The 26,498-nt window shown below is 49.2% G+C and overlaps 3 long non-coding RNA genes across 3 annotated transcripts in view; all 3 read right to left on the bottom strand.

Moving 5' to 3' along the window:
* Window positions 1-690: 690 nt before the first annotated feature.
* LOC145514524 (uncharacterized) overlaps window positions 691-26,498 on the bottom strand; it is a 27,653-nt gene continuing 1,845 nt past the window's right edge. Inside the window, exons 3-5 of the long non-coding RNA XR_014060196.1 lie at window positions 2,682-2,932; window positions 2,275-2,381; window positions 691-1,437 (exon numbers count right to left, since the gene is read on the bottom strand). This is a non-coding gene — a long non-coding RNA (uncharacterized LOC145514524). The remainder of the gene's footprint in view (window positions 1,438-2,274; window positions 2,382-2,681; window positions 2,933-26,498) is intronic.
* Window positions 10,144-14,525, bottom strand: LOC145514525 (uncharacterized). The gene is made up of 2 exons (XR_014060197.1): window positions 14,277-14,525; window positions 10,144-13,469 (listed from the first exon to the last, which is right to left on the bottom strand). It is a non-coding gene; the product is annotated as an uncharacterized LOC145514525 (long non-coding RNA).
* LOC145514523 (uncharacterized) lies at window positions 22,625-26,062 on the bottom strand. Its single transcript, XR_014060195.1, has 2 exons — window positions 24,105-26,062; window positions 22,625-23,990 (listed from the first exon to the last, which is right to left on the bottom strand). It is a non-coding gene; the product is annotated as an uncharacterized LOC145514523 (long non-coding RNA).

Here is a 26,498-nt window from a genome sequence, read left to right as displayed (position 1 = left end):
GGCGCTCTTACTGCTCTGAAGGTCTGGCCCAACCCACACGTTTTACAGGGGGAACTCTCGGGGCTAACTCCAGGACACCCGGCCAGGACCCAAGCCCCAGGCTTCTCCGCCCATGCTCCCTGCATTTCACCACATCAGTGCCAGCATGAGCTGAGTGGTGAATGAAAAAGTGACTTTTAAACCAAACAGCTCAGACTGCACCTGTGTGGGGTTGGTTCTCTGAGACGGAGAGGGCAGGGGCCTTGAGCTAGACTTGCAGCCTGTTCCCAGGGCTGTGAGTCTTGAGTGAAAGATACCACGAGGAAGGAAATGTCCATCTGGGAAGTCAAATTTCTCCAGGGACACCCTTTTAGGTTTGAGATAGCTGGAATCAGTTCCTGCAATCAAACCCCAGACCAACATGGCCCCGTGTGATACCTGATGATGATCATAGCTAATGTGTGTGGAGCACCTGCTATGTTCCAGGTGCCCTCTTTGTTACTTTAGCTAGTCTTCACATGGCCCTAGTAATACTATCGCCACTTCACTGATGAGGAGACTGAGGCTCAGAGAGGTTAAGTAACCTATTCAAAGTCACACAGCTAACAACTCAGGCCATCTGTGCCCAGATCCTGCATTCTTGATGAGCACACAGGTCTGACTTGACAAACCACAGTGGTTTCTTGGCATCCTAGTGGCAGAAATAGGATGGGGGCTCTAGGTGTATGCTTTAATGGGGAGGTGGATGAAGTGAACTTCCCCGTAATAAACCTCCTTTACTATGTGAATGTGAGGGCCCTGGTGGGGTAAGAGCATGTCAAGTTTCCAGGTCATCCCCCACCCCGGTGAGCTGTGTGTGGAATGCCCAGAGGCTGCTCTGGCCCAGGTCCCCACCTCAGGTGAGGAGCCTCAGGAGAATCTTCAGGTCCTTAGCAGAGGGAGCCAGAACAGACAGGTGGAATGCCAGGGGAGACACAGACTGCAGGTGTGGTCTCCGGAGCCTGGAGTCCAAGGGGACGAGGACAGGGAGCAGAAGGGGCACCTCCGACTCCAGCCAAAGCAGTGCTTCTTGTTCTCTTTCACTTCCTGGACTCTCAAAAGGAATCTCATTTGAGGAAAGGCATCTCCTCAGCTGACAGGAGATTACGTCTGGAGCTGTCAACAGCTCTTCTACCACCACTTGGGGACCACTTGTCCGAGAATAATGCCAATGCAGAGAAAGGCAGGGACAAAGAAGAAAGAGTCCTGTCAGCAGAATTCAAGCCCCTGGAGCCAGCCATACCTGAAGTCCATAGATGTTTTGATGACAAGAGCCAATAATTCGTTGATGTTATTTCAGTTTTCACTTGAGCCTGTTGACTCAGGGTTCTGTCACTTTTACCGAAATGAATCCTGACGAGTATGGGTCTATCTACAGTAGAATAAGCACCAAGCTTTCCCCTGCCTTGAAGACTTTTCCTGCCATCACAACAAAGAGAGAAGCTCTAACACCCTGGAGGGACTGTCTTTCCTTGAGTTCCATCAAGAGAGAGGAGGAGCTAGCATGAAGCCACTCACACCCTCACTCTCCCACCGAGGGTGCCTTGGAGGCCAAGGTTAAGAACCAGAGGTCTGGTGAGGGGCCTGTGGCTCTCCCAGCCAGAGGGACCCTCACCCACCACAGCACCACCCTCTACTGTCAATTTTCCAGCCAGCAGCCTGATGGAGCTTGTAACAGAAACCAGCCCTGTCTCTCCCCTGCTCAAAACCATCCAGTTCTCCCTGCACTTAGATTCCAACCAGCCCAGTGCTGCGTCTCAGCCTGGTCTCTCCACTCCTCCCATCCCTGGGCTCCAGCCCCTCTGGCCTGTTCTCCCATCTAGAATCAGACCGCCTGCTCCACCTCCAGGCCTCACTCCCATGGTGGGAAAGCAGCTCACCCCACGTGGCTGTCACCTCCCTGGGGGCCTTCCCTGACCGGGCCCTTCCAGTCGCCCTGTGATTTCCTTCCTCTCCCACCACCCCTTGTGAATCTGCTTCCTCCCCAGAACAGAAGATAATTAGCGTTACTGTGACCACAGGGCCTGAACGAGAGCCCTCACACACTGGGCGCTCAATAAACACTTGTAGAAGGAAGGAGGAACGGAAGGAGGGGAGGAAGAGGGGGAGGGATGAAGGGACAGAGGGGAGGGAAGGAAGAAAGAAAGAAAGACCTTAGGGTGAACCCAGCCTCGAAGCCTTGCCAGCAACAGTCACGGCTCCCGCTCACCCACCCTCATCTTTCGTCTTCACTTGCAGCACATCAGAACAACCCACCCTCATTCTCCGCCTTTCTTCCAGAAGAGGTTCAGCACCTGTGATGAGCGGCCTTTCTTCTATCCCCAAAGTCCTCTCACCAACCCGTGGCCGCCCCTCTGACGAACCTGGGAATAAATGCCTCCTGAGATGCTGCTGGCCACAGCTGCTCCAGGGGACCCCGCGTCAGCCCTCTGGGACTGTCCAGATGGGCTGGAGGTGGGGGCTCCAGCAGGCCCTGTTCCAGGGAGCAGTGGCCCAGGATAGCGGTGGGTTTTTTTTTTTTCCATATGAGGAAAAAATTAGCTTTCCTTACCAGACAAGAATGACAATTTACAGAAAATTATGCTCTGAATTCATAATCTGGAGTGAGCGGAAATGGTATTCTATAGTAACCCATCCCAACTGACTCGCTATTGTATACGCACCTGCTAACATTTTTTAAGCTGGGACTTTATGGAAAGGACATTTTGATCGCTTCTGAAGTTTGCTGAGCAATTCCCCCCCTCTCTCAGGCATACGGTCTTTGTGCTGGAAATTTCCCTCGTGGCTTCCTGCAAGCACCGGCAGACGGGCACGTGGGCTCGCAGGCGGGCACGCGTACATACAGCCGCAGCCCCCTCTCGTTGGCATGACTCTAATGGGGGGCTTTGCAGGTGCCGAGCTGTGGAAATGGAAGCTGGGAGAGTGAAATAACAGTTGGCACCTGTGCTGAGCTTGCCCGAGGAGCTGCAAACTGTGGTGCCCACCGGAATTAGAGCCGCTTTCCAGCACGGGCTGAAAGGAGAGCGGAGGACAGGGGAGGGCTGGAGGGCTCGGACTGGGCTGCCCCGGGCCATCCAGGGTCAGGGGTGTGAGAGTGGGGCCTCAGGCTGTGGAGATGCTGGGAAAGACGGGGCCGGGTGACCATCAAGCCCTCGGGCACCCAGCCTCTGTGGTCCCAGAGAAATCACTCACTCCAGGCCCACTGGTCCTTGCCTTAGCCTCCAGCCCAGCACTGAGCCAAGGAATAGTGGACTGGGAGCCCAACAGGCAGAATGAGGCTGCAACATGCCTCAGTGCCCTGCCTGGGCTTGGCACATAACAGGTACTAGAAAAGTACCTCCAAACCTTAGTCAAGACCTGGTCAGAGGACCACTCCTCTGGAGAATGGACCCTTCACACTGATGTTCAGGCCCTGCAGCTCCTGGATCTCCAAGTCCTGTTCTTTTGGGGGCTCACTGGCACCAAAGATCAGAGAACAGGTGGGTTGTGGGCAGGGACAGCAGGGAAGGGGTCTTGTTTCCATTGGGATCATCAGGACAGTGACAGTCACGCCAACCTATGACCCAGCCATGACACGAAGAGATCGCTGAAACTCTCTCTAAGAACAAGTATTTAGGAACCTGCTGAATTGACAGCAGGAGGGGAGCAGCAGACAAACTGTGGAAATGGGCTACAACAGCAGTGGGCGAGAAGTCTGAGATGCACTCTCCTGTAGAGAAAACTTCTGGAAATGCTATTCCTGACAAAGAAAGTACGTTTAAGACAAAGTAAGATGCCAACAACACACAATGTGACTTCACTTATTTTTGCCATTTTTTCTTAATTTTTTTCACTTTTAAAAAAAATCTTACAAAATGACGCCATACACTGTGATCAGGTGTGTGCATGAACACACACACACACACACACACACACACACACACACACACACACACACACACATACACACACACAAATATGTCAAATGTGCAGAGAGCATGGAAGGAAGCCCCCAGCTATCAACCATATCTCCTTCTGGGGTGAAGGAGTTTCTGGAGTTGGTGAGAAAGGGGTGCTTGGGCCTTATCTGTAGTGTCTATATAATACTTACTATGGGAATGCATTCATGCTTCTTTCTGTAATTAAAAGTTAATGATTGTTTTAAAAGAATCATCTGAGACAGGACAGTCCACCCAACCCAAACCATTATGAAGCCCTCCTTATTTATCCCTTCCTTTCATTCATACATACATTAGTTCACTCATTCAATAGGTACCCTTCTCCTGTTATTTGCTTATTTAACAAGCATTAACTGTTACTTCTGGTTCTAAGCTGCATCACTGAATAAACACACAAGGTCCCCGCGCCAAACTACACATTTATGTGTGTGTGTGTGTGTGTGTGTGTATAAATGCACACTCATGCATGTGTGTCTTCTCCACAGCCCCACTGGGTGCCCCACTGGAGAAGGAGAGGAACAACAGACAGTTGTTTTCCTTCATCCTCTGAGTTGATGGAGGTGGAAGGGGTCAGTAAAATGGCTTCCCCTGAGCATATGAAAATAACACATTGGCCAGGAAATGGGCTGACAGCAGGCTACTGCCTCTTCCTGCAAAGCCCCTGACATGGGCTTGTGGACTCTGCTCAACCTTCAGGCCCAATTCAAATGCCCCCTTTTATTGACAGTCCTGCTGAGTGTCCCCACTCCTGCCCCAACCTCATGAGCTCTCCCTTGCAGCAGAGCATCTTGCCAGCAGCTCCAGGCCAGAGTCACAGACTGGCAGCCAATTGACAATTAGAAGGCTGAGGGGTATTTTGTGATGTCAGCATGATGGCTTGAGAGGCTCCATACCTGTGCAGGCACCAGGCCCGGTTGTACATCTAGCCCACTTCATGTCCTGGGGCACCTGAGTTTGTAGTCCTCCCTTCACAGTACACCTGGGTGTGCGTTTGTCTTGTTCCTCCACTTACCACCCGACCTGATGCATCACATTAATCCCAGGCCAGGCCAGTCCCTGCCCAGTGGATGGCTGGATGGTTAGACAGATGGGTGGATGGCTGGATGGGTGGACAAGTGGATAAACAGATAAATGAAACAGAAGGGGCAGACTGACACCTAAGTGTCAAGCTACTCTGCATCAGGAATCTTGGGGATGAAGGAAGATGGTAGGGAAGGGTGGAGGGGCATCTCCTTCCCTTTCCCAATAAGAGGAAAATGTCAGTGAAATCAGCCAGCAGATGTTGTTGCACTACTGTGTGCCACCTGCTGCATGGTGGGTGGGGAGAAGCAAGAGGAAAGGGAGGAGCCAGAGAGAGCTAGGCAGGGAAGTGGGGATGGGGTGGGGAGAAAGAGAAATCGGGCCCAAGGTGGTATAGACAGGATGGTGAGGTTGGGGGAGCCTATGTGCAGCCTAGGTCAGCTGGAGGGAGGGCAGAGCCCTGGAAATCTCAGCCCTTCCCACTGCTACCTGCAGATGCTCTGCTCTGGTATCATAGGTGGTTTTGCTGAGAATTAGGTCTTGAGAAGCCCAACCTGGAATGAGCCATTTCTTGTCTCTCTAGACTAGCCTCTGCCACCTAAAGGCTTGGGCTCTGGAGTAAACAGGGGTCCCCAGATGGAGGATGGGGGGTAGGGATCACCAACCTTGTTGGAACTTCCCCCCAGTTTGGTATCAGCCCCCTGAACCTGAGAATCATGACAATTTCCTCCAAAGGTATATCTAATGCCCCACCTGGAGTGACCACCCAGAGTTCGTTCATTTTGATTCTGTGAAAGTGCTGCACTCGATATGCCAGCAAATTTGGAAAACTCAGCAGTGGCCACAGGACTGGAAAAGGTCAGTTTTCATTCCAATCCCAAAGAAAGGCAATGCCAAAGAATGCTCAAACTACCGCACAATTGCACTCATCTCACATGCTAGTAAAGTAATGCTCAAAATTCTCCAAGCCAGGCTTCAGCAATACGTGAACCGTGAACTTCCAGATGTTCAAGCTGGTTTTAGAAAAGGCAGAGGAACCAGAGATCAAATTGCCAACATCCGCTGGATCATCGAAAAAGCAAGAGAGTACCAGAAAAACATCTATTTCTGCTTTATTGACTATGCCAAAGCCTTTGACTGTGTGGATCACAATAAACTGTGGAAAATTCTGAGTGAGATGGGAATACCAGACCATCTGACCTGTCTCTTGAGAAGCCTGTATGCAGGTCAGGAAGCAACAGTTAGAACTGGACATGGAACTACAGACTGGTTCCAAATAGGAAAAGGACTACGTCAAGGCTGTATATTGTCACCCTGCTTATTTCACTTATATGCAGAGTACATCATGAGAAATGCTGGGCTGGAAGAAACACAAGCTGGAATCAAGATTGCCGGGAGAAATATCAGTAACCTCAGATATGCAGATGACACCACCCTTATGGCAGAAAGTGAAGAAGAACTAATGAGGGTGAAAGAGGAGAGTGAAAAAGTTGGCTTAAAGCTCAATGTTCAGAAAACTAAGATCATGGCATCTGGTCCCATCACTTCATGGGAAATAGATGGGGAAACAGTGGAAACAGTGTCAGACTTTATTTTTTGGGGCTTCAAAATCACTGCTGGTGGTGATTGCAGCCATGAAATTAAAAGACACTTACTCCTTGGAAGGAAGGTTATCGCCAACCTAGACAGCATATTTAAAAGCAGAGACATTACTTTGCCAACAAAAGTCCGTCTAGTCAAGGCTATGGTTTTTCCAGTGGTCATGTATGGATGTGAGAGTTGGACGGTGAAGAAAGCTGAGCACCGCAGAATTGATGCTTTTGAACTATGGTGTTGGAGAAGACTCTTGAGAGTCCCTTGGACTGCAAGGAGATCCAATCAATCCATTCTAAAGGAGATCAGTCCTGGGTGTTCATTGGAAGGACTGATGTTGAAGCTGAAACTCCAATACTTTGGCTACCTCATGCGAAGAGTTGACTCATTGGAAAAGACCCTAATGCTGAGTAGTATTGGGGGTGGGAGGAGAAGGGGACGACAGAGGATGAGATGGTTGGATGGAATCACTGACTCGATGGACATGGGTTTGGGTAAACTCCGGGAGTTGGTGATGGACAGAGAGGCCTGGCGTGCTGCAATTCATGGGGTCGCAAAGAGTTGGACACAGCTGAGTGACTGAACTGAACTGAATTGGGGCCCTTTGGTGTGGGAGGCTATGCAAGTATTGGATAGGATAGGTACTGAAATCTGCTCTCATGGAAGCTGACAAAATCATGGGCGTGGGGGTTCAGGAGAGAGGTAATAAGAAAATAAACAGGGAAAACAACAGCTGGGTTGAATGTTAGGAAGAAAAGAAAACCAGTACTATGATAAGGTGACTGAAGGGCAACAGGTCAGAGGGTGGGCAGGGAAGGCCATGTGGAGGAGGTGGCACCTAAGCTGAGAGCTGACAGGGCTGAAGAAGAAAGCCTGTAAGTCTGTTTTCCCAAGGCAGGCAAGGCACACCCAGGTTTCTCAGTCTCTCCAGTTCTCAGATCTGTCAATAGACACTGCCCAGGTGCCATCACTGGGCCTGGCACCAGGCTAGGCACTGGGGAGGTGGCCCAGAAGAAGTACCTTCAGGGCATGCAGGGGCCAGAGAGTGTGCCACCAGAGTCAGCCTAGTTCAGAGGGGGTGAATGGCTTTGGGAACCCAACGGAGGGCGCTCTTAACTGCTCAGTAAAGTCCTGGAGGTCTTCCTGGAGGAGATGATGGCTAAGCTAGGTATTGAAGAAGAATTTGCCAGTCAGACAAGCTGGGAAAGGGTATCCCAAGCAGTGGCTTGGGGCAGCTTGAAGTTTGAAGAGCCTATTGCACAAGTCTCAGAGGGAGGAAAGAGCAAAGAGAGATGGGGCTGGAGGGGCACAGGATCAGATTACCAAGAGCTGGACATGCTTTTTAAAGAAGAGTAGGCTTCATCCCGGGGACAATGAGGAGCCATCAAGTGTTTTAAGCAGGATGCGATCTACTTATGTCTTAGAAAAACCACTCAGCTGTCTCTTTAGGGAGAAGGGACTGGTAGACCAGGGAAGAGATGGGAAAGGGACACGTTTTTGGTGAGAATAAGACACAAGTGTGAGAAATAGCCTGGAGGGAGGTAAATAAGACGAGCACACCCCTGAATGGGTCACTGAGAGGGAAGAAGGAGTGAGGAAAGTTTACCTCCAGGGTGCTCCTATTGTTTTGCATGCCAGTTGCTAGGATTTCCCTCGGGAAGCACTCCTCCTCTCACTCTTGGTCCATAGCAACACCCCGAAGCCCAAGATGAGCACATAATGTGAGCCAGACCAGTGGACATCAAGTCAGGGGTGTCTGCTGGGATACCTAAGCTGGCCATTTCTGCCACCACCCAAAGAGAGCCTGCCAGGCATCAGGACCGAGAAGTGGACACAGCCCTGATGAATGGGGCCCTGAACCCAGCTATACCTAAAGTCCCATACTTTAAGTAACTGAATCAGAAAATCCTTTTCCTAAGGCCAATTTGCACTAAGATTCTGCTACTGGCAACCAAAACAATTCTGACCAAATCAATACAGAAGGCCAAGGTAAGTGGGACCAGGTTCCTGTCCTTAAGGAGAGCCATGGTATCTGATGGGACCGGAGTTACAGGCCACCTAGAGCACAGAGTGCTAGGCATCAAAATGAGGTGCAAATGTACTGCTCCACAGGACATTCAGGGAGAGCAAAGACAGGATGGCTCTCTGGAGGAGGTGGCATTTGACCGGGCCTTGAATCATGTTGACAGTTGAAGACGGACAGATGCACAGATCAGGAAATAAAGCAGTGAGGGAAAAGAAGAAGAGGTTAGACTTTCAGATGCATCTGGTTCCCAAGTGGCAGAGTTGGTGCAGGGGTGCACTGGGAGACTGGGCCCTAGGAGGGGCTGACCCTGCCAGGGCAAACATAAGCCTGTTGTAGCCTCACCTGTTCAGGGAAGCAAACCCCCCAATACTGCATACCACGAGGAAGAGCCACCTCAGGTAGGCAGCCTAGTCTGACGCAGCGCCATCTTGAGGAGAGGGGCCGGACTGCAATCTGGACAGGACATCAAAGGCTGCGATCCACATGTGGACCCAGCTTCCTTGCCAGGTGAGCCCTCGGCCTTCAAGGTCAGGCTCATGGACTGTTTTATCCTTGCCTGGACACTTCCTGAGACTCTAGGCCCCCGCAGCACGAGCAGTCTCCTTGGTGAGCAGCAGTGGGAACATCAGTAGGCATTCTGTGGAAGGAGCTCAAGGACCCAGTTTGAAAGGTGGGCTCATTTCTATAGGTCATCTGCTCTCAGCAAACTCCTCTTTCCTGCCAGCTTCCCCGTGCTACCCACTATGGCTTGCAGAGTGACAGCCTTAGCACCCAGTGGGCAGGCCCAGAGCCCTAAGCTGGTCTCTTGCACTGGATCCCTTGGGCAACCTTTACCTCTCTGAGGCCTCAGTTTCCCCAACTTAAGAACTTCTGCCCTGGCTGCTTCCTGGGGGTCTTTGGGGACATGGAATGAAATTGTGTTAGGTAACTGCAGGATCTGGCAAAGTACAAAAGTAAGACAGCAGTGCCATCCAGTCCAGTGCACCATTTGCATCATCCATGGTCTGGGGTGAGGTGAGGCTGCGGGAGAGGATGGTCAGATGGGCCTAGAGAAAATCCTCCACTGTGGAACACTGAACATAACTGCATCCAAAAGTCAGATAATAACAAGTGTTGGTCAGGATACAGAGAAATCATAACCCTCATATACTGCTGATGGGAGTATAAAACAGAGCAACTGCTTTGGGAAAAGTCTGGTAGGTCCTTATGTGATTAAGCATAGAGTTACCATGTGTGCATGTTCTCAGTCGTGTCTGACTCGTTGAGACGCCACGAGCTGTAGCCTGCCAGGCTCCTCTGTCCATGGGATTTTCTAGGCAAGAATGTTGGAGTGGGTTGCCATTTCCTACTCCAGGGGAGTAGGGGATCTTTCTGATCCAGAAATTGACCTATGTCTCTTGTGTTTCCTGCCTTGACAGGTGGATTCTTTACCACTGCACCACCTGGGAAACCCATATAGAGTTACCATATAGCCCAGCAATTCTACTCCTGGGTATACACCCAAGAGAAATGAATACATATGTTCCTACAAAATCATGTACCCAGATGTTTATAGTAGGATTATTTTTATTAGCCAAGATGTAGAAACAAACCAAAACAAAATGTGGTATTTTCACACAATGGAATATTATTCAGTCATAAAAAGGAACATAAAAAGGATGAACTTTGAAAACTTTTATGCTAAGTGAAAGAAGGCAGATACAAATACCATATACTATTAATATAATGATTCCAGTCTATTAAAAGCCAGTTTAGGAAAAATCTAGAGATAGGAAGTAAATTAGTGGTTGCTTAGGGCTGAAGAGAGGGGCTTAGAAGGGTGATAGGTAATGAGTTTCTTTTTGAGGTGATAAAAATTTCATAAAACTGACTGTGGGGATGGCTGCACATATCTGTGAATAAACTAAAGCCATTTAATTGTCGACTTTAAATGGGTGAACTATGTGCCATGTGAATTATATCACAGTAAAGCTCTTTCAAAAAAGAAAAAGCAAAAGAATTGCAACTATCAGACAAATTCAGAGTGGACAAATTCACAGTGTCCTACAAGACAGCTGGCCCAGACTTGTCAAAGAGCCAAAGTCATGGGAAGAAAGGGGGTGGGTATGGGGTAGGGGCTGCTCTGCATTGAAAGAGAACAAAGAGCAGACCCAACAACCAAAAGCAGTAGGGACTTTGACTGGATCTTGGCTGAAAGCAAAACCTGGGGACAACTGGGGCTTTTCCACATGGATTAGGTATCAAGTGATATTATGAGATAATTGTTAGTGTTCTTATATTTGAAAGTGCTATGGGTTTTATTGAGGAGAGCGTCCTTATTCTTCGAAGGTACAAATATTTAGGGGTGAAGTGTCATGATGTCTACAATTGTACAGCAGAAAAGGTGTGTGTGTGTGTGTGTGTGTGTGTGTGTGTGTGTGTGTGTGTGTGTGTGTGTGTGTGTGTAGAAAGAATGAGAACAAGCAAATATAGCAAAATATTAACAACTGGGAATTCTAAGTGGAGGTTAGGTGTTCATTACACTATTCCTTCAATGTTTTAATATATTTGATATGAAAAAGTCAGAGGGAAAAAGGTCATTTTTATCTTTGTGTTACTTCCCCAGACTTTGAATTCTGGGTTCTCCACCCCAGTGAAGGGTGTCATTAGAGGCCAGCTCTGCAGGCAAGAAACTCTGGATCTCTGGACTCTTGCTCCTTACCACAAATCAACCCAAGCCGAGTTGATCTTACTCCAAACAGGGCTGAATCTACCCTCTTCCTGCGCAGCCCTGCCATACCCGGGCCCCGGCAGCCACCATCTCTCTGATGATCACTGTAGTCTCCAGCATCTGTCTCCCCTAGAAGCTCATTCTCCACAGGGCAGCCCAAGGAGTCTTTCTAGGACACCTCTCTGATTTCCTCCTATGGCTCTCAGTATGAAGAAGGGAGAACTCACCATGGCCTGAACCCCAGCTTGAGCACCCAGGGCCCCTGCCACCTTCCAACTCCTGGTCGCGCCTGTCCTAGGGCCTTTTCCATGCCCTTCCCTTCACTAGGAGTGCCTCCTTTCTCTGCCAATTCCTTCCAATCCTGTACCTCTTGGGTGAAGCATCAACTAATCTCAACTCCTTAGAGGAGCCATCTTGGACCTCCACCCTCCTCCTGCCTCCACAGTCCAGGTGGTGATGGTGGTTTAGTTGCTAAGTAGTGTCCAACTCTTGCGACCCCATAGACTGTAGCCCACCGGGCTCCTCTGTCCACGGGATTCTCCAGGCAAGAATACTGGAGGGGCTTGCCATTTCCTTCTCCAGGGGATCTTCCCAACCCAGGAATCGAACCCAGCTCTCCTGCAGTGCAGGCAGATTCTTTACCATCTGAACTACAAGATCAGGTTCCAGATAACTCCATTCCTGCTTTCAGAACAGGTACCTGTGCCGGGAAAGACTGAAAGCGAAAGGAGAAGAGCGGCAGAGGATGAGATGGTTGGATGGCATCACAAATTCAATGCACACGAATTTGGGAGAACTCCAGGAAATGGTGAGGGACAGGGAAGCCTGGCGTGCTACAGTCCATAGGATCACAAAGAGTCGGACACAACTTAGCGACTGAACAACAACAACCTGTGCTCTACTGTCTCCTAGCCGGTGACCTTGAGGGCTGCTGTGACCTGATCTGAAGAGAGGCTAACACTAGCACCAGCATCAGGTTGTTGATGGTGTTTGTGTCATATCTTGTACTTGCTGAGATGATGTAGCTAATGCACTAAAGCAGCAATGTTTGCTGTTATCAGTATTCACGATGTGGTCCTTGGTGTGGTCATCTGATTGATGTCTCCCTGCTTCACGAGCCTGTGGACCCCATGAGGGCAGGACAGCCCTGAGCACACTGGGAACACACACAGTGCATGGTTCTAAAGAACTGAATTATTAATAGACTGACCAGGGCTGTCTAATAGGGCCTGGCTCAATGCCTCCATTGAAGGGGCATTTGTCTTTGCTCCTCTAGCTGCTGGCACGTATTATAAATGGGGCTCCCACTGAGCCTGCTGCTCATGGCCTTGGACCTGTGGCTAGCCCTGCTTAAGGAAAAGGAGGATGACCCTTGAGCGCAAGCCCAACTGCTGGTTTCCAAATCAGTCACGTCTGAGTTAGTGAAGTATGATGAACACACCTCCGAAGAAGGTCCTGTTGTCCTGGCTATCAGCAGCGCTGCAGGCCCTCAGCCTCCAGCCACCAGCCTGGTCACGGATGGAGCAGAGATAGCAAGGTCCAGCCGCTTTAGCCCAGCACCGGGCAGCTCCAAAGCCCACTTCTGCTTTCCTCCCTCCTTCACCAGGTGTTAGTCCCTCGGGCCCTCCCTAACACACCTCTGGACGTGTGCTTCCACAGAACCCAAGCTGCAGCATGCAGTTTGCCTCTGTTACGTGGTGCATGCTCAGTCACTTCAGTTGTGTCCGAGTCTTCGTGATCCTGTGGACTGCGGCCTGCGAGGCTCCTCTGTCCAGGAGATTCTCCAGGCAAGAATACTTGCCATTCCCTTCTCCAGGGGCTCTTTCCAACCCAGGGATGGAACCTGGGTGTCCTGCATTATAGGCGGATTCTTTTACTGCTGAGTCACCAGGGAGGCCTTTGCCTCTCTTCTAGGATAAGGCAAAGGGGCACTCACATGACTAAGATGCAAAGGCCTGCGGCTATGGCTATACACGAACATGAGGCCTTGCTGGTGTGAAAGGGCCAGGCTTTCTTTACCAGCTGGAGTGCAGTACAGCCAGGTGGCCCTGGGAAGGGCAGTCTGACACCCAGGGCTAGCTTCAGTCTCTGGAGAAGGGTCATCTGGAGGTGGCCCTGTCACTGTGTGGTCTCACGCAGTCACCTCTCCTCCCCAGATCTCCACCTGCCAGAAGAAGGACAGTGGCCTGTCACTATGCTTATGACCACAGAGGTGAGGAGACAGGAAAGAAAGCTAGGTTTTCCACAAAGAATGACACAGATGGGGCACCTTGCTGCAGAGATTTATGTTTTCGCAGCTAACGTGTCTGGCTCTTGTCAGCCCCTGAGGCCCCAAGGCCATAGGTGCCCATTCTCAGCCAACCCTCACTCTATCTGCAAACATATCTGATCCCCATGTCCACTCCACCTTGCCCCAACTCTGGCCAAGCTGCCATCTTGCCTGGCTTGCACCACTGGTCCCTAGGCTCCAGGATACGCCTGTTTTCCACGTCCACACTCCCCTCAGCAGCAGGGTGACCTTTCAACATGTAAATCAGATGAACCACTCTCCTACTTAAATCCCTTCAAGGGTTTCTAATAACATTAGAGTAGAAACCAAATTCCCACCTACATGCAGCTGACGACACCTTGCCTCCTCTCCCTCCACTCCCTCTCTCCCCACACCCCTCACTCACTATACTCCAGCCTTCTTGCTGTTCCACTACAACATTGAATTTGTGCCCACTTCTAGGCCTTTGCACACACTGTTCCCTCTGCCGGGGACACTGTTCCCACAGCTCTACTTGCTGCATTTTACTTATGCTTCAGGTCTTAGCTCCTGTCTCCTCTTGAGAAAGACCTTCCTGAAGCCACGTGTCTGAAGCGGTTTGCTTCTGCTCTGGTTACTCTGTCACATCACCCAATCACTTCTTTAGGAGCTCTTATAACAGCTGGGAAACATCTTATCTTTTTCACATGTTGGTTTACTTACTTACGTCCTGATCTTCTCTCCCCTCTGATCTCTGCTGTCATGGTTCTTCCGTTGCTAGTAAAGGAGCAGTACTTGGCATATGACAGGATTGCAGTGAAGCTTTGATACACAGATGGATGGATGGGTGGATGGATGGATGGATGAAGGCTGACGGGCCTCAGAGAGGACAGGCAGGGCACTTGCTGAGGGAGCTCTTCAGACGAAGGCCGGGTGACGCGCTTCTGTTGTCTTCCTTTTCAAGTTTTCACCATATGGCTTGCTGCATACTTGGCTGAATTGCAGATGCTCTAACTTGGAGCTTTCTTGCTTTTGTGTGTTAATAACATAAAGATGGAACACAGCTTACCACACATTTTGTGTTTGCTATCTATATGTACATAAAACAGACTTCAGTGTTACTAGCCAACCCACTTGTGAAGTGGAAGGAAAACAGAGCAATTAGAGAGAAGAGCAAGGCGAGTGCTTACGTGGAGCACAGCCCCATCTCCGTACTGGGTGCGCTTCCCGAGGAGCAGGCTCCATCCAGGAGGCCATGGGGCAGGTGTTGGGGGGTGGCCACAGAGATTCTAGGGCCCCGTGGCCCCAGGATAGAGTCCAGCTTGGGTGCTCCTCTGGCTCCTGTCCCTGGGCCCCCCTCGGCCTCAGCACTTCCCCTTTTCCACCTCGCCCTTGGCCCCAGACACACTCCACACCTGTCCTCCCAGAATGTGCTGTGCTGTGTCTATCCTACATTCGCCTCTGCTACCCCACCTCTAACACTGCTGGCTCACCCCTCCCAGCCTTCATCTGTGAATCTTTCACTCAAATGTCTGAAGACCGAATGCCTCCCACGAGCCTTTGTGCAGATTCCTCCTGAAGGATGAAGGGCCCCGAACAAGTAAACAAATGCACAATTATGAAATATCTCAAGTGCTATGAAGAATGAAAATATGGGGCCTAATTAAAAGGAGAGAATTCAGAATTCAACATTTATTCTACCGTATGAGCTGTATTTCAGGGCAAACAAGTAGCCCTAATTGACAGGGACAATTTCTTTACAGAAGACTCCAGTGAATAAATTCTCAACAGCAGTGTATGTCATGGGGCGCTGGGCAGGCGCACTCTGCCCCTGCCAGGAGCAGTGGTCCATCACTGATGTTGTTTAGGATGGCAAGGCCATGGTGATGATAAAATAACAACTAAAATTATTTTTTAAGTTCTTTACGGAAAATGCACTCCCAGTTGCCTGCCTCAGGAGGGACTGCTCCCACATACCATCCCCTCTGGGTGCACCTCTAGTTTGGAAGAAATGAAGGAAATAGGAAAATCACCATTTGGCAAACCCTCATCAAATAACTGATTCAGGAAACATTTATCAATGGATAAAAACAATAGGAGAAGGGCTGATAGGAAGCTGTAAGATGGGAGAAAGAGGCTGTCACCACCTGACCCCACTGGCCAATCTCAGCATCACGAGAAGGGATAGCGGGGCACCATAGGCCTCCAGGGTGATGACACAGGAAGCCCATGGCCTCACCTACAGATGTGAATTTAAGCAGGTTACTTCCACCCTCGGGAAGTACAGGGAAGAGAGGAACATGAAAGATGGCTCCGTGGAGAAGCAAACAGACAAAACCAGAACATGGAATGATCTTGCAGGAGGCTGACCTGGCTTCTGAGGCAAACGTGGAAAAGGAGGAGCTGCTCTAGAGTAAAGAGAGCAAAGGGCACCAGAACCAGATGCAGTGTGTGGATCCTGTTTAGGTTGTGATCCACACCAGTGGTTCAAAGACATATTTGAGATAACCAGGAAACCTGATTTTAGACTGAGTACTGAATGACACCAAGAACCATCCAGTTTGCTATGTCTGTCACTGGCATTTTGGTTATGCAAGAAAATATCCATATTTTTCAAAGATGCATACTCAAGCATGTAAAAGTGAAATGACATAATGTTTCAAATATGCCTTAAAAGACTTGAGCAAAAAGAAAAAGAAAAAAAGCTGCCAGCTTGAAGAAGCAAATATGACAAAATCTTTTTTTTTTTTGGTGGGGGCTGTGTTGGCTCTTCACCGCAGCACGCAGGCTTCTCTTGTTTTGCAGTGCATGGGCTCTTGAGCGCATGGGCTCAGTAGTTGCAGTGTGCAGGTTCAGTGGTTGTGGCACTTGGGCTCTGTAGCTGTGGTGCACAGGCTAGGCTGGTCTGTGGCTTGTGGGATATTAGTTCCCTGACCAGGGATCAAACCTGAATCCCCTGCATTGGAAGGTGGATTCTTAACCACTGGACTGCCAGGGAAGTCCCAGCAAAATCTTAATTATTAAATCTATAGACCAAGCATATGAGGGTTCATTGTACTATTATCTCTCTACTTGTGTGTACGTGTGAAATTTTTGTGATCTAAAATACAAAAAAGACGCTGAGAGAAAATTGGCAACACTGAGGAAGAAAATACTTGTACTAGGAATTTCCTGGCAGTCCAGTGGTTAGGACTGGGCACTTTCACTGCAGCGGCCAGGGCTCAGTCCCTGGATGGGGAACTAAGATCCCACAAGCCACACAGCATGGCCAAAATTTTTTTTTAATTTAAAAAATTGAAAATATCTGTCCTGCGATGGAGACAACTGAATTTCAGTGGTGTCAGCTAAGCAAGGCCTCCTTGGGGAGGGGATATTAAAGAAGGAGACTGACACTGAGGGACTGTGGGGAGTGGGTGGAGAACAGGTGCAAACACACCAAAGGAATTGAGCTCTTGGCATAGCAGAGAAAGGGGCTGTGAGCCTGCCAGGCTGGGGCAGAGGAAGAGGTGGGAAGAGGGCCCAGGGTTGCAGGATGAGAGGGCAGTAGCAGGAGCTGAGTCAGGCAGGGCCCTGTGTTGCTGCAATCAGTGGGAAGCTGACAAATGGTTTTCAAAAGGGGCATGCTTGATCGAGATTATGGAAGTGAATTTGAGAAGACTAGCCATTCCATGCAAGAGGCAGTGATGATGGGAAAGTAGTTCAGGAGACATTGCTCCTGTCCAGGAAGCAGACAGTGGCCTCCCTCAAGCATGGGGTAGAGAAGCAGAGAAGTAGATGAATTGGAGATATTTGGGGGGCAGAGAGCTATTGGGCTTGGCTGATGCATGCAGTACAGAGGATGAGAGAAAAGGAAAAAATCAAGGATGAAGAGCAAGTCTGTGGCTTAAGCAACTGAATGAATGGTGGCACCAGGTGGAGGAACTTTGAGGCAGGAAGGGGATAACCAGAATTCACTTCTGGGAACCTTACACTGAGAGGCTGGGAGACTGACATGTGCAGTGGTCCAGGGGGCTGGGCAGAGGTGTGAGCTGGATGTGTTAAGACAGCCCAGGGAGGGAGAACAACCACATCGCCTGAGAAAAGGAGGAGCAAAGGCAGTGAGAAAGAGCACCAGGGAAGGAGGAAGAAAACCAGGAGAGGGCAGTGGTGTTCTCAGGGGGAGTGCAGTGAACTATCACAGCCAACACTCCCAAGAGGCCTGAGCAATGAAGCCTGGAAAGTGCCCTTTGGAGTTGGCAAGATGGAAGGTGCTGGTGACCTTGACAAAGACAGTTTTGGTGACTCCACTTTCTGCCCCTCTCTCCTCCCTGAGCTGGAGCAGGACCGCTTCTGCTAGATGTGTCCCTCCATGCATTTCTCTTACTGCTCTGTGGTGACAGGTGGGCTGCTTTTCTCCTCCACAGGGCGTGAGCGTCTTGAGGACAGGACGCTTGTTCAACCTTCACGCTCCTAGGACAGAATTCATCCCTGAAATCAGTCAATGGACACTTAAAGAGACAATGGCAAGACCACGGATTCCTCCACTGGCCAGCATCATGAAGGACGTGAAAGCAGGGAGTTTGATCAACTAACTGTCCCAGACACTGGACCCAAACTCATAGATCTCCTCAACAAAACTGACCAGAGAGAACCCAAGGGGGCTCCTTGTGGAAGCCAGGGGACAGAGCCTGCAGAGTGCTCTCCCACACAGCGCCCCACTACAACCTCATGTCCACCCTTTCCTTTCCTCTTGGCCAGAGGGGGAAGTTGAGGCAGCAGGAGGTGAAGAGCTTTCCCAAGATCATGCTGAGCTGGGAACCCTGTAGCTGGGACCCGTGTCTCGTCAGCACGGGCTCACAACAGCCTGTAGCAGCTCAGGGCCTCATGGCAGGACACACGGACACCCACACTGCAGAGGGACTGTCCTTCTGCACACCTTCTTAAACTTCCGGCTTACCCCTTTTCTTCCTCTGACCACAGTTTTGCATATTGATTTGAAATAATACCATATCACATGGTGAGTGAGTCACTCTCTTTTCAATTCTTCACATGTTCTGACTAATCAAGAAGTCTCAGTTTGAAAGAGATGGCTTTGACAGTTCTCTAATGTCTACTCAACTCCTCTAAAAAATATTGTAAAATACACATAACAATTAACCACCATAACCATTTTTAAATGTCTAATTTGGTGGCATTAATTACATTCACAATATTGTGTAACCATCACCACAAATCATCCTCAGAACTTTTGAATCTTGCAGAACTGAAACTCTGTACCCATTAAATAATAACTCCCATTCCCGCTCCCCAGCCCTGGCAAACGCCCTTTTAGTTTCCGTCTCTGTGAATTCGACTACCCTACTACCTGGTATAAACGGAATCATACGTCATCTCCTGTTTTAAACAGAAAGAGACCAGGCCTCAGGCTCATGGCCTGTCTCACATTGTCCTGTCTGCGGTTATCAACTCTTTGAAGCTTCCCTTCTCTTTGTGGCTGGTGATGTTGGTTTTTCATTTAGGATAGGGACAGTAGATTTCCCTTTTTAAACAAACACATTTAAGTAGGAAAAATAATTCAGTGAAAGGTTGAAGGTAGAGAGGCTCTCAGATAGAGAAGAGAGGGTGGGAGGGTGGGAGTGTGGGAGGTGGGGAAGCCCCAGCCTTGACTGTGGAGGCTACTTATGCCTAGCCCTCTGTGACCCTGATACCAGCCCCATGTAGGCTGCAGCAAAGGAATGTGCCCTCCATTCCACGCACCTGGGCTCTTCAGCTTCCCATCACCATCTGGAAAAGGCTTTCTGTACCTCTCACCTTTGCCCCCTATACATTCATCCATGCACTTATTTATTCAGCAAACCTGGCTGTTCAGACTCTGTGCTGGTCTCTAGGGAATGCTCAGGTCTGGGTTCCTCCCAATCTACCCGCTCCTCAATGCCTTCTTCCTTCTCTCCTTCTTGTTTATTTAATCCTGACCTCTCTCATCCAAGACCCTGCTGTGCAGGCTCTGGTTCAGCTCTGAATTCCCAGCAGGGTCTCAAAGTCAGACAAGTAGGAGGCCAAGGTTGATACCGAAAGGAGTAAAGACGTAGGGTGAAGCTGCCCCACCCAAAGTGGTTAGCAGCCTGCTGTTGCCCTACACAGACATGGGCCCAACTTGGCTAAATCATCCTGTTGCTCAACAAGTCGGAAATCCTCATGTGTACAAGGATTCAAGCTTTTGTTAATATTCTGTGGACCAGGAGCATCAGCTTGTACCCTCTGTCTGATCATGTTAGGTGAGTTTTGCTCAGGTAGAGTTAACTTGCCTCCAGAAGGTGTGAGGTGCTTTTGGGAGCTCCTGGAGGCCAGAGTCAAGCCAGTCCACCCAAACCAACCTGCACTTGGGGGTTCTGAGGCTGCCAGGCTGATTAACAAGAGGAGTTCTATGTGACTGGTGGCAGCAAGTAATGAAGGAGGTCGCCATGAAAGTCAGGATTCCAGGGGAATTGAGACCACAGCCAGCCCTGGCACTGCCAGAACCACATGCCAGCCAGCCAGCTATGCCACTACAGATTTACAGACCTTACAGACAAGGGCCTGAATGAGTCCAGGAGACCACCAGAGGCTCTTTGGTGGGCGCAAATGACACCCATAACTTTCTCCACAGCAAGTTGAGAAATCCAAACCCTACTGTCTAAATAAACATGAAAATAATTGGCTCCAGCATCTGGAAAATTCCTAGTAATCTGGTCTTGGGCTTGATTAGATCCAGCAGCTCAACAAATCACAAGGCTGCCTCCCCTCACCTCTGGCTCTGCTTCCCTGCAAACCTCCCCCCTCCCAGCAAAGGACCTCCCTCAAAGGAAGGTCGCCTTGAGTGGCAAGATGGCCTCCTAGTTCCAGACCTCTTCCCATCAGCTTAGCAACTCCAGAGGATTTTTATTGGCCCAGATTGGGTCACGTGCCTACCCCTGACCCAATCACATAGTCAAGAATGCGAGGCTCTGATTGGCCAAGTCCCCCTCCCCCATTAAGTTCAAGAGGCTGGTGCTGTAAGGAAAATGTGAGTCCCTGACCAGAAGAGAGATTCCAGGGCTTCCTCTCTCCAAGCCCCTGCTCTGTATCTTGCAGCTGTGACTGCTTTCAGAAAACCCAAGATGAGACGATTTAACTGAAAGCTGGGAATATGGTGGTTAGACACAGAACAAAGCTCTCTTGTGTCTTAGCCCATACTAAGGGGGTTGCTTGTTGCTACATAACTGCCCCTCCTCCCCACAAACCTGGTCACACACTCCCACTCCATGAAATGTCTTCAAATTAGTCTCTGTTCCTTGCAACTCTGAGCTTAGGACAGAATCCATAAATGTCAGCTGCCATCATTGTTCTATCATACACTGAGTTTAAAGGTAAATTTTAGTTTTCATTGGAGTTTTTTAATTAATCAGAACTTCTGTCTAAAGGGTTGACTGGATTTGCTTTCCAGTGCAGGAGAGGGTTAGGCCAGGGCTGGGCCACCCATTGGTTTGCCAGTCTCCTGCCTTGGAATCTACCACAGTGTGAGCCTGGTCTGAACAGTAAGCAAGTCTTGGGGAGCATAGCTGGGCCTGGGGCTCCGACTGACCTGGCAGGCCTGTGCAGATAAGTCCCCAGGGCTATAGGAGGACAGGAGCCAAGCCTCTGAGGTCTTCCCACACTCAGTTCCCTGGCGCTGAATCCTGCTCATCCTGCCTGGCCCCCACTCTGCAGCCCACACGGGTGCAGCCAGTCTGACCTTCTTTCTCCTGGTTTTCCTTGTGTAGGACCTTCCCCCACCCCGTCCACCACCCCCACCCCCAACCCCCCACACACACCTTTGGCTCAGCCAGGCAGCCACAGTTGTCCAGCTCTGCCTGAAAGCAAAGCATGGGCCATCTCTCCTCCTGGTCACAACCCACGCCTTTCTCGATCTACCTCTACAGTGCTCCTTAACTTTCGTGTGTACCTTTAAGGAGCTGGTAAAAGTTATGCACCAGCTGCCCAGGAAAGTGTGACCTGATGGGCTGGCACTGCCAGCAGGCAGTTTCCTGGGATCCTGAAGGCTGTCTGCAGGCTCTGGATTAAGGAATCCTATCTGGGAAGAACTTGGCTCTTGCAACCCCTGTGGGCTTACTTCTTAATGCTTGCATCCTGGTTCCTTAACCTCTACCATCATCAGGGCCTAAACCACATATGAAGCTAAGCCAATGCCCCAAATTTCTTTATGAATAATAATGATAGTTGTTACATGCTGAACATTTACTATATGTTAGATACTATAGCAAATCCATTATACATATTAATACATTTATTCCTCACAGGTTGGGATAATTAAAATCACACCCATTTTACAGATGAGGAAATTGAGGCACCAAGAGGTTAAGGAAATTTCCCAAAGTCTCATGGCAGAAGAAAGGTGCTGTCCTCCCTACACAACAGCTGTTTTGTCACCTTTAGTGTAATCCTTAGTCTCCCTCAAGGCTGTCAGTGCTTGGACACAAAATGAAATGGACTCAAAGAGGCAAAGGTGAACTGCTCCAGACAAGTGACCATTGGTGACTTCTGAAGACTCCAAGTCTTTATGCAGGCAATTTCTGCTGCCTTAAACATATCTTTCGTATCGTTCCTGCCGAATTCATTCATCTTTCTGGCCTTGATGCTGCTTCCTCCAAGCAGCCATGTCCAAGAGTAGATTGAATGCCTTTGCTCCCAACTCCGCATGAAATCGTAGCCCCCAGAATTTTTCCCATCCAAGTCTTTATCACTCTGTAGTGCAACTGCCAATCTATATGACTGCCTCCCTTTCAGACTGGAAGCTCCCAAGTGGGCAAAGATTATTAAGGTCTTGCTTTAATTTTTTCAATTATTTAAAAAAAAATTAACCATTTTATTTTTTAGTGAAGTATTGCATACATTCAGTAAAGTGCACAAATAACAAATATATAGCTCATTGAACTTTTATTTATGAACATAGCTATGCAACCACTGCTTAGATCAAGATATAAAACATGTGTACAGTAGTACCTAGGACTCCCACCCCAGAGGAGTCTGATTGCTATCACCACAGTTTTTGTCTTTTCTTTCTTTTTTTAAATAAATTTATTTATTTATTTATTTTTGTCTGTGGTAGGTCTTCATTGCTGCTTGTAGGCTCTCTCTAGTTATGGTGCACTGGCTTAGTTGCTCCACAGCTTGTGGGATCTCAGTTCCCTGACCAGGGGCTAAACCCATGTCCCCTGCATTGGCAGTTCAGTTCAGTTCAGTCGCGCAGTCATGTCCAACTCTTTGCGACCCCATGAACCGCAGCAAGCCAGGCCTTCTCGTCCATCACCAACTCCCTGAGTCCATTCAAACCCATGTCCATTGAGTAGGTGATGCCATCTAGCCATCTCATCCTCTGTTGTTCCCTTCTCCTCCTGCCCTCAATCTTTCTCAGCATCAGGGTCTTTTCCATGAGTCAGCTCTTCGCATTAGGTGGCCAAAGTATTGGAGTTTCAGCCTCAACATCAGTCCTTCCAATGAACACCCAGGACTGATCTCCTTTAGGATGGACTGGTTGGATCTCCTTGCAGTCCAAGGGACTCTCAAGAGTCTTCTCCAAACCACAGTTCAAAAGCATCAATTCTTTGGCGCTCAGCTTTCTTTATAGTCAAACTCTCACATCCATACATGACTAATGGAAAAATCATAGCCTTGACTAGATGGACCTTTGCTGGCAAAGTAATGTCTTGGCTTTTTAATATGCTATCTAGGTTGGCCATAACTTTCCTTCCAAGGAGTAAGCGTTTTTTAATTTCATGGCTGCAGTCACCATCTGCAGTGATTTTGGAGCCCAGAAAAATAAAGTCTGCCACTGTTTCCCCATCTATTTCCCATGGAAGTGATGGGACCAGATGCCATGATCTTAGTTTTCTGCATGATGAGCTTTAAGCCAACTTCTTCACTCTCCTCTTTCACTTTCATCAAGAGGCTCTTTAGTTCTTCTTCACTTTCTGCCATGAGGGTGGTGTCATCTGCATATCTGAGGTTACTGATATTTCTCCTGGCAATCTTGATTCCAGCTGTGCTTCTTCCAGCCCAGAGTTTCTCATGATGTACTCTGCATATAAGTTAAATAAGCAGGGTGACAATATACAGCCTTGATGTAGTCCTTTTCCTATTTGGAACCAGTCTGTAGTTCCATGTCCAGTTCTAACTGTTGCTTCCTGACCTGCATACAGGTTTCTCAAGAGGCAGGTCAGGTGGTCTGGTATTCCCATTTCTTCCAGGATTTTCCACAGTTTATTGTGATCCACACAGTCAAAGGCTTTGGCATAGTCAATAAAGCAGAAATAGATGTTTTTCTGGTACTCTCTTGCTTTTTCGATGATCCAGCGGATGTTGGCAATTTGATCTCTGGTTCCTCTGCCTTTTCTAAAACCAGCTTGAACATCTGGATGTTCACGGTTCATGTATTGCTGAAGCCTGGCTTGGAGAATTTTGAGCATTACTTTACTAGCATGTGAGATGAATGCAATTGTGCGGTAGTTTGAGCATTCTTTGGCATTGCCTTTCTTTGGGATTGGAATGAAAACTGACCTTTTCCAGTCCTGTGGCCACTGCTGAGTTTTCCAAATTTGCTGGCATATTGAGTGTAGCACTTTCACAGTGTCATCTTTCAGTATTTGGAATAGTTCCAACAACACAAGAGAAGACTCTACACATGGACATCACCAAATGGTCAACACCGAAATCAGATTGATTATATTCTTTGCAGCCAAAGATGGAGAAGCTCTGTACAGTCAGCAAAAACAAGACCGGGAGCTGATTGTGGCTCAGATCATGAACTCCTTATTGCCAAATTCGGACTGAAATTGAAGAAACTGGAGAAAACCACTAGACCATTCAGGTATGACCTAAATCAAATCCCTTATGACTATACAGTAGAAGTGAGAAATAGATTTAAAGGACTAGATCTGATAGACAGAATACTGATGAACTATGGATGGAGGTTCGTGACATTGTACAGGAGACAGGAATCAAGACCATCCCCAAGAAAAAGAAATGCAAAAAACAGCAAAATGGCTGTCTGAGGAGGCCTTACAAATAGCTGTGAAAAGACAGGAAGCGAAAAGCAAAGGGGAAAAGGAAAGATATACCCATTTGAATGCAGAGTTTCAAAGAATAGCAAGGAGAGATAAGAAAGCCTTCCTCAGTGATCAGTGCAAAGAAATAGAGGAAAACAACAGAATGGGAAAGACTAGAGGTCTTTTCAAGCAAATGAGAGATACCAAGGGAACATTTCACGCAAAGATGGGCTCAATAAAGGACAGAAATGGTAGGGACCTAACAGAAGCAGAAGATATTAAGAAGAGGTGGCAAGAATACACAGAAAAATTGTACAAAAAACTTCTTCACGACCCAGACAATCCTTACAGTGACCCTAAGAAGTAGATAGTGCCATATGTGAAATAAGACAATCATGGTTTCACTGTCATAGGATTATTGTGAAGTTTAGTTGAGATAACACTTTGAAGTATTTAGGACAAAGCTGTTATTTTTGAAATGTTTGTGATACTCGTTATTGTTACTACCTAAGGGCACAAGGCTGGGAATTTAGGAGTCCACCTAAGCCTACCTAAGCCAATCTGAGCAAGACATCTCAGCAGTCTTGACCTCAAAGCCCCTGGAAAGTCAAGGATCTGCTAGCAGGGACCTCTGAGGATGACACAAACCATGTCCTCCAGTAAGATCCAGGCTGTAACTTCAAAAAGACAGTCATGGAGGGAGGAGGCCCAAGACTGAGACTGTAAATCAGGAAGGGCCTTGAGAGTGTTCAGGAGCCCTCTGCTATATGCCTCTTCTGGAAGTTTAGTACAGTAGGTACTTTCAAGTGATAATAGTTCAATACTTGTCTCCTTAGCCTATAAACTCCACAAGGGCTTGGTCACCATGTTTTTCAAGCATTCCTTCACAAGTAAGATTGAAGTGCCTCCCTTCCTCCAGGCACTATGCCAAGAGCTGGGGGATACAGCAGTGAACAACACGGACAAGGCACGGAGAGGAGAACCAAACACCGACAAGAGACATATGGCGGCAAGTGCTGTGAAGGAGCCACAGCAGGGCAATGCGGTGGAGAGGAACTCCTGGGGAAGACCTGGAAATTCTCAGGAAAGGTGTAGCTGGAAGGGACCGGAGCTAGGGACAACAGATTACAAGGTCCCAAGGTTCCAGAGATGAGAAAGGACAGAGGATGGCCAGAGAAGCTCTGATGAGAGGCAGTTGAAGGAAAGGTCCGAGAGGGGGTGAGGGTAGGTCCACGCGGAGTCCTGTAGGGCATGCAATGTGGATTGGATTTTACGGCCTGCTGAAGTAAATACTTAAGGTAAAGAGGGCCGCTTGGAATCCCAGCATCAAAAAGGTTTTCTGATGCTCAGGGGAAAATCTGTGGCGAAGGGCACACATGGAAGGTAAGGTGCTAGAGCATTAGCTGAATGAACACACGCACGCATGGACAGATGGATGGACGCACGTCCAGGAGTAACAGCTGCTCCACAGGCGGCCCCCGATCTGGCGGCCTGAGGCCCTGGTTCTAGGCTCTGTGACGATGCGCTGTGACCTTGGGCACATCCCACCCTGACTCAGGAACGGAACCCTGCGTCTCGGGGGCGGGGGAGACGTGCCAGGAGAGACAGTGCGCGCGCGCTGCAGGCCTACGGACGTCAGGTCTAGTGGCCCGACCCCTCAGTCGGGGCCCGAAGTCTCGCCGCCCGCCGTGTTTACATTCCACCAGTGCCGGCCACGCGGCTTTTTGCCGCTCCAGCGTCGCTCGACTCCGCCCCAAGAGCCCCGCGACCCGCCCCTCCGCCTCACTCGCGCCAACCTCCCCCGCGTCCCGCCTGCGCAGCCCCGCCCCACCGCGCGCGCCGGCCGGCCCCCGCGTCCCGCCCCGCGCGGGCTCCGCAGCTTGGGCGGTGCAGGCCCCGCCACGGC

The sequence above is a fragment of the Giraffa tippelskirchi genome, chromosome 7 (genome assembly GCF_054371585.1).
Source record: "Giraffa tippelskirchi isolate mGirTip1 chromosome 7, T2T-mGirTip1v1.2.pri, whole genome shotgun sequence".
Classification (NCBI taxonomy): domain Eukaryota; kingdom Metazoa; phylum Chordata; class Mammalia; order Artiodactyla; family Giraffidae; genus Giraffa; species Giraffa tippelskirchi.
Note: the sequence above shows the minus strand (reverse complement) of the source record. Positions and strands in the feature narration are given on the sequence as shown.